The sequence below is a fragment of the Parambassis ranga genome, chromosome 17 (assembly GCF_900634625.1).
Source record: "Parambassis ranga chromosome 17, fParRan2.1, whole genome shotgun sequence".
NCBI lineage: Eukaryota > Metazoa > Chordata > Actinopteri > Ambassidae > Parambassis > Parambassis ranga.
In genome coordinates this window covers 15,304,850-15,313,384 of record NC_041037.1, presented here as the reverse complement: position 1 = coordinate 15,313,384, position 8,535 = coordinate 15,304,850, and positions in this window count along the sequence as shown.

Genomic DNA, 8,535 nt, shown 5'->3' with positions numbered 1-8,535 from the left:
TGGCACTTCCTCAGATGTAAATGAAATAATAATGATTTTCTTATTATTATTACACATAAAACATCGCAACTTACGCAATTCTAAAAATAAATCTGTAAGGTAGATGCCATTAAACTTTTGAATCTTTCAACTTAAAGAGAAGATTCCCCATTTTTTATGGCTGTCCAGTCAGGTTCCTTGCCGTTCACTATGCCTACTGTTGGAAAATTACTAGCTCAGCAACCCAGTATATAGATGGAAGTTGGGGGTTTTCAGGTGCTGCATGATATCACTGCGCTTCATCAGAATATAGTCCCAAATTATATCACTACTAAATTGCCTTGTGTTAATCTGCATTGCCATTTGTACTCTTTGTAAATATGCAGGTCACACACACACACACACACAGGAAGTAATTGCACACTCATGACATGCTTGTTGGATACTCTGGATTCCATGGATTATGCTAAACTAAGCTAGCGGTGGTGCTGGCAGACCAACACAATGCATGCACTGGAACAAAAAATGGTGGAGCTGGTGAATAACCCAATTTCATAAAATGGTGCTGTGTACCTTTAACGTTAATGCCAGGTGTAAATAGAGTAATTGGGTCATTTCGGAATGTACACTGACTCAGAGCAGTCCTCTCTCTCACACACACACACTCCTGTTCCCTCCATGCCCGTCTATCCTTGACATTTTTCCAAAATCCCTTTCTCTCCTCAAACAGTGATGGGTTTAGCAGTAAAGGGGTCCAAAGATGGTCCAACAAAAAACACTGACTTCAGCAGACTAACTAACAGCAACAGAAAATGTTACTATAGCATATAAATATACTCACATAGTACCAAACAAATATGGAATAAGCCAACTTTGATATTTTGTACACCTCACATATCAAGGCCATCGCCAACACAGAATCCTCCACTGTGACTGTGTGCTTTAGCTGGAGTGGAGCTAAGTGGACCAGAAGTCACCGGAAAATTCAACAGTTATGATGTGGGACTGACAACATCTCAGTCCCCGATCCTATCTGTCAAACAGGCTGTGTGAGAAATAAAATTACTTTCCCATAACACATCACGTCTGCCTGGCACATTCTGCCCCTCAGACACTGTGTTGTGGTCACATTTCACTCAAGTTTGTACTTGCAGTGACTGGAGTGAGCTGTACTCAGACTTTTGCAGCCAGAGGTCATATAGGGTCATGGTGCTATGTTTTATAATGTTGTCAGGCTCTACCTGCAGAACTATTTAACACCATATGCCTTTTAGGTTATATTCCTATCCTCAGACAACAGTACCACACACACAAATGGACTTTGAAATGATTTATTACAGAGAAATCTCACAGATGTCACCTCTTCTGATGCATGCTCAGTTGGTGCCCTTGTAGTGAGTTTCCTCGCAGACAAGTACAGACACAGACTGTTGCCACCTTCTTCTTTCTTTTGTCCAGATTGCCTGGATTACTGCCGCCTTCATGGTGGATGTTGCTCAGCTATATGCGCTGGGTCCCCCCTGTCGTCTCGATTTGACTCCGCCTCCTTTGGCTCAGATAATTTCTTCTTGAGGAGCTCCGCAAAGGGGCAGCCATCTCCTTGTCTTTTTGGGGTTGTGTTGCAGGATAGAAAGGCAGCCTTTTCTTGATTTAGTGCAAATATCTGTTCCACCTCATCACACAGCTGGGGTACACAACCTGTTTGGTCTGATCAATGTCACACAGCAATTTCTTCTGTTTCTTCTGTTGTGAAGCTGTGGGGCTCTGAAGGCTGCAGAGTGATCATCGTTAGGCACCCATAGCCCTGTGGAAGGATGCAGTGTATTATCAGTTCCTCAAAAGGATTTATTTAGTGAATTTCTGCACTAACATATACTAAACAATCCCACTATGAGTGTCAGTACTGCTGTGTGAATGCTCTGGTCTGACTTAAAGGCATATTTGTGAATGTCTGGCCCTTACAGCTGTAAGTATTGTATTAGCCACATCCTCCCTGTGGAATTTAAATGGTGCCTAATGACAGTGAATGACCTGACATCCTTTAAAGGCTATGGTTGTAAAGTGTTAAGAGTGCGGTCGTGCTGTCACACACAGGATCAATACCTCTGGTAATGCCCATCTAGACAATGAGAAGTCCCGTCTGCTATAATAACTACGTCCTGACTCCCTTTGGATATTAATCCTCTCTCAGCTTTACTCCCCACCATCAGTACAGCAGGCCTCTGAGTGCATCAGGGCTTCAGTAAACACACTGAATGGAAATAGGAAGAATACTCTCAATGGGCCTGCTGTGCATGACTTATATTTTAAGCTTTCACTAATCTGCAGACTTAATTAAGTCTCATCAGGACATCAGAGCCCGCCAGTGTCTTGCCCTGCGTGAGAGGATCACCGCGCAGACAGATGACAGAGATAAGTGCTCTCATTAGCCACCAAGACGGTATCGACGAAAAACCGCCTGCACCCCGCTAATGGAACCGCTCGGCTCTGTCATTCGACTTTGCAGCTGTGTGGACTGGGAGATGTAAGAAGGTCAGAAGGTAACTGAGGCAGGAGTTATGGCTGCCTATATGATGACAGCCACAAGGTCAGAGATTAAAATTTGTATTTGTCATCGTCACATGCCTGCCATCAAGCTCATGGGACAGCACATTTACAGCGCCAACAACATGAAACGATGTATTACGTAAGCAGGTGGTTAATAATTATACTCATGTATAGTTGGGCTAATAATAATAATAATAATAATGTTGTATTGCATTTGTAAATGTGACTATGTGAAAGTGAGGAAGAATAAATGGATGATGTGAACAAATAGTTGTGGTTTAGTCTTTAGTCTTGCGTCTAATGAGGTGTCATGCTACGAGCGGGCTAAGAAAATTAGCAGCTAGTGAACGTTAACATATGTACCATAGTTTTTGGACTATAAGTTGTACTTTTTTTCATCCTTTGGCTGGGTATGCGACTTATACTCAGGTGCGACTTATATATGAAAAAATAAATAATTTCACATTTGTTATTTTTCACAGCCGCTAGAGGGCACTCTAGGCTTGTCTACCTCCAGAGTTGGCAGAGTTGTTCAGAATGACACCAAGGAAGAAGAATTCAATGGATTTAGTGGAGTGAGATGGAGAGTTTAATAAACGTGTCTCGTCATGTTCTTTATGCCTTAGTTATCCGAATAACTGCTTCATATAGCTGAATAGCATTCATATTATGAATAGCATCATAATAATCAGCTATTAGCATACCGTACACCTTATGTGCGACTACTAGTAATAATACATTGTCACATTTACAATTTCCCAGCTTGGGATAAATACAGTATTTCTATTCTATTCTATCCTATTTAGCTGTGTTTAATGTACTAATGCCCTCTCACTACATAGATGTTTTTATTATCATGCCATTGCTGTTGCATGATTTAAATGTGCCACATCACTAGTGGCTAAACAAATATTGACTGCAATACCTGACAGTATGCTAATGTAGAGGCCACTGGTTGAAACTTGTGGGTGTGTCACCACTGCCGTTCAAAAGTTTGGGGTCACATGGAAATGTCTTTTTTTTAATGTTTTTTTTTTCAATGAAGATAACATTAAAGTAATCAGACATACAGTCTAGACTTAATGTGCTAAATGACTATTCTAGTTAGAAAAGGGTGATTTTAATGGAATATATACAAAGGTATACAGAGGCCCTTTTCCAGCAACCATCACTTCTATGTTCTAATGATACACTGTGTTAGCTAATCGTGTTAAAAAGGCTCAATGATGATTAGAAAACTCCTGTGAAATGATGTTAGCACAGCCGAACTGTTATGCTTTTGAACGGTAGTGTGTGTATATTTGATAGTACGTATAGCTAATACAGGGACATTTGCTTGCACACTGCTTTTCATGATGCATTGTGGGATACATTGACAGAGACTTGTTATTGGCTTCCTCATCTGCGAGAAAAGCAAACCACCGCCTACTTTACATATCTCAAAAGAAACAGCCTGACAATAACAAAAGTAAATAAATATATATATATATATTTTTTAAATTACTTGCCCTTGGCCAATTTATCAAACACAGCCCCTGAGCGCTGCAGGCATGAGATGCCCTTTACATTGTGATATGAAACCACTCCGGGCTCCACTTGTTAAGAAGCAATTTTCCCATGCATGTCTTTTTTTTCCTGATGTGATCCTTTGTGTAAAATCTCTATTTAATAAGCACTTCTCTGCATTGAAGTTCAGAACAAAACAAGCCAGCTTGCTTCTCATAAGTCGGCGAGACCTCTTTTCATAAGGTTATTGAGATGACATTGAATTTAGACAATTCTGCCACCGATCCTTATACACAGAGCTTATCCAGGGAGGCAGTGATGGAGCAGCGTGTCCCCTGTGTGTTCATTTTGTCAGCTTATAATGGGGTTACGAGGTTGTACTGCTTGTTCTAATCTACTAGATGCAATGTAATGTCACCCAATAGAGGCCTCTGGAAACATAGCAAAGCTTTTTTGTCCTACTGTGCCTATGCTATATATATATATATATATATATATATATATATATATATATATATATATATATATATATATATATATATATATATCATACTTATCCATTTGAAGATGCTTGTTTAAAAGCTCCGCAGGGAGCTGGGTTTGTATTAGTTTGGATGTCAGTCAGTGTCGGGGCTCTGCAAATGTCCTTCAGCCCTTGAAAAAGACTTCAGGTCCCATGTGGGAGCTCTAAAAACATCTCTTTAAAGTCTAGGTTCAGTGACCTGGATTTGTAAAATGATGATGTGAGCTTTGATAGGTTTGCCTCTGATCCTTTAAATTATTTCAGATCCTGATCTCCAGGCTGTCTATGTACAGGATGTGAGTTCCTTGGTGAGTCTGGCATGTTGATGTGTTTTTTTATGGCACGTAATGCATTCTGTTTATGATACTATGTGACTTGTCTGAGAGCATTTTCGTATGTTACACAAGATAGTAGATCGTGACTATGACTACATGAGCATCTAAACAAACAACGGTACACTTTACAAAGTGCGTTGTGAATTGTGTGTTTAGATTAACAGGGGAATGTGAGTGAGCACAGCTGTGTAAACTTCACTGAGTCAGTGTGTGTGTCAGAGTTTGGTGAGTAAGAGCAGCAGGCTGATGGGTTGGTAGGCGTGGAGGAGGAGCCGGTGCGATACACCAGCACTGTGCAGGTTTTTTTTTTTACCCCCAACTGCTCTTAAAAGAAAGAAAGAAGGAGGGAAAGCTCGGAGCTGACGCCGAACAGCCGTGATAACAGGAAGTATACAGCGGCGGGTTCCAGCAAGGTGCCAGGCATATCGACAAGATGGCCGTCAGGGATGCCACCTCCCAAAGCAGAGGCACCATTGTCATTTCAATAATGAGCCAAGACGAGGAGGCTGAATACAATGGAAGTAAAGATGAAGATAGATCATAACTGAGTCCACTAATGGGATATGCTGCTGAGCTAACAAAAAGGGACATGACGCTGACAAGTAAGACCAACGTGGAACCAATGAGCAGGGCGGTGGCTTTTTGTTTGTGCCTGCCAGCAGGCAGTGTGCTCCTGCAGCTGTGCAGGCGAGAGATGATGTGGCTGCAGTTATAGGTGAGGCGCCACATAATAAACCAGGAAGACGGGAACCAAGAAGACCAGCGGCTAGTCTCGGTAGACTGACCACGCGTAGCTGCCATCAAAGTTGATGTAGGTTGCCTTGGGTAAGGCCAAGGTTATGGAGAGTGGGACAAGGATACGAAGGAAAAGGTTTGTTTGTTGTGTACTTGGATCAGCTAATGGAACAGTGTCAGTGTTGACACTTGCACTTGTATCAAATCAATCACTGGCTGGCATGGTCCTGGGAAATGTAGTAGGAGACAGGTGAAGGTATGGAGCATGGGAAAACAGAGAGGATGAGGAGGGAAGCAGAGGAAGAATGGAATGAAATGAGACAGAAACAGGACAGGGATGATGAAAACGTGGAGTAACCGAGAACACTGTAAGTACAAAGTAGACAAAAGTCAAGAATCTAGAAAGACACAAAGAGCCATTTTGTAAACTCATTTTAATAATCACTTTCTGCTCATGTATTATTCATGTTTTTAATAGTTGTCTCCTGAATCACTTGCAATCGGGAGCTCACCAGGTCGTTTTTTTTTTTTCTGTGACTGACAAGCTTGATGATGATTCAGATGACTGCCTCTCAGGAGACTTAAGCAACAAACACTCAGGGTGACATCAGCGAGTCGACTGCATCACGACACAAACAAGATAACTCACCTCGGCGGGCGCAGGCAGGCGCATCACACAGACAGAGGCTTGTTTGTTCCCAGGGGGAAAAACAACACACACATAAACTAACTGCGCAAAAGAACCTGCAGTCTTTGGTAAAGTTGACCATGAGGGCCTGCAAGTAAACACAACACTTATCCTCACCAGTAAACAAAGCCATTAACTTGTTGTTAAAGACATGGCTGCTCATGCTGGCATTTGTGGAGGTTTTCTGAGTAATTGATTTTATATGAGTGTTTGTGCTGAAAGTTTTGGTCTCGATCCAGCTCTCCCCTACAAAGCAGAGGGACGCCGCACTTTGAAGACAGATTAAACTATTGTGGACACCACTAAAACAACCATCGCCTAATTACTTTGACACATTTTGTTAAATTCGATACATTACAACACAGTCTCATCCCTTTAATGTATTATTTCATCCTGTTTCAGGGCTATTTTCCATTGTTCACATACATGAATCAGCCATTATATATATTAATAGTAGTTATAAAATAGTATATAATTCATTATATATTTGTTCCTATGATGGGGATGAGGGTAAGATTAAATGAAGTTGTCCGAGTTCAGATGCAGCAATACAGGCCCAAATCCTGTTACCACCACCACCGTGTTCACCATAAAAAGCTGCCAAACTATTCCTTTAATTTTTTAAATATATTTTTTGAATAGCATAACTTTTCAAACCCTTTTGTCTTTGGCTTGTCACTGACACCAGAAAGAAGTTTTAATTGAATATAGATGTTGTGTTTCGTTAAGGGTGGATCCAAGAGCAGGCCACAGGCAGAGTTGTTGGTGATAGGCACAGAGGGAAAACAATACACTGAAGTTGGCTGGTGGTAGCGTGGCGGGTGATGTGGCTGGCAGAAACTGGCTGGAGAAGGAACCGCACACAAAGAGAGGTTTCTAGAAACACGAAGTTACAATGCTAGAAAAAGTCAAAATTGTTATGCAACACAACTTTTACAGTGGCGAGTGAGTTACCCAACACGGTAGACAATCCAGAGTCTGAAGCTTCACACAGGCATATAAAGACAGCCGATAGGAGATTAGACCTATAGGTGCACCAATCCCCAGTCACATCCTGCAACACTGGAGGGAGAGGGCCTCCCACCTAAGGCGGAATCAGAAAACACCAGCATACAAACAAACACAGTAGAATATTTCCCCCAAAAACCTAAACCCATAACAATAACTCATTGCATTATGGTTTTTATGTACATTTTATACCAGTTTTTGTTCAATTAAAATTAATTAAAAAATCTTAAGTAACATAATTGGTGTCCACTTTAAGGGTCAGGACTAGAATCAGTGTAGAAACATAATAATAAACAGTATTGAAAATATCTTAATATTTATTTAATATTACTGTGTAACAGTAATTTTGATGTAAACTGTTAAATTGAGTTAGATGGTCTGCAACTATTAGTTATTATCAATGTAATCTGAAAATGGCAGAATGTGGTGGTGGGATGCATCATTACTCCCACTTTTGTGAGAAACTGATTAACTGTGTCCACGATATTGTGTGTGTGTGTGTGTGGACAGATGGACCAACAAATGAACAAACGTTTGTTCATTCCTTCATCCATCTGTCCCTTTTCATTACAGTGTCCAAACTCCACGTTTGGGGGTGTGCGATAATTAGAGCTTTACACACAAAGCATAAAAGGTCAGAGAGGTTTAGGTCACTCGCCTGTAACTCTTTATGCTGACGGATTAAAGGAAATCACAGATTAGCAGGCAGCTTGCAGCCTTACTAAATTTTACTTAACACATTACATGTCATTATTTATATTTTTCTTGCCCCCCTTTGTTAGCTTGTGAGCCACTGAACGAGGAACGAAAAGCGGAAAGAGTAAGAAAAAAAGGGCTGAAAAGGAAAGATGTAACATGACGGATGAGGAGAGACAGCCGGGAACACAGAAGTGATGGGAAGTATGGAGACATGAAATGTGCAACACAAGGCTAAACGAATTGTGTTTAATTTTAGACACATTGACCTCAAACTGAACTGATTTGGAAGTTGTGATCGGCTCCAGGCTATTTTCAGTGCAAGCACTGAAGTCACCCTGCCACCGTCACGCCATACATTTACATATATCTGTAGCATGAAACTCAAATAATCCAGGCTGTGGGTTTCAGGGGAAATATGAATGTAGAGCATACCCTTAAACTGTCTGGACACTGCTCCAATGAACTACAGCCTTTCAGCCACTGGGGTCTACAGTGCTCCTTATAAGAAACTTTGA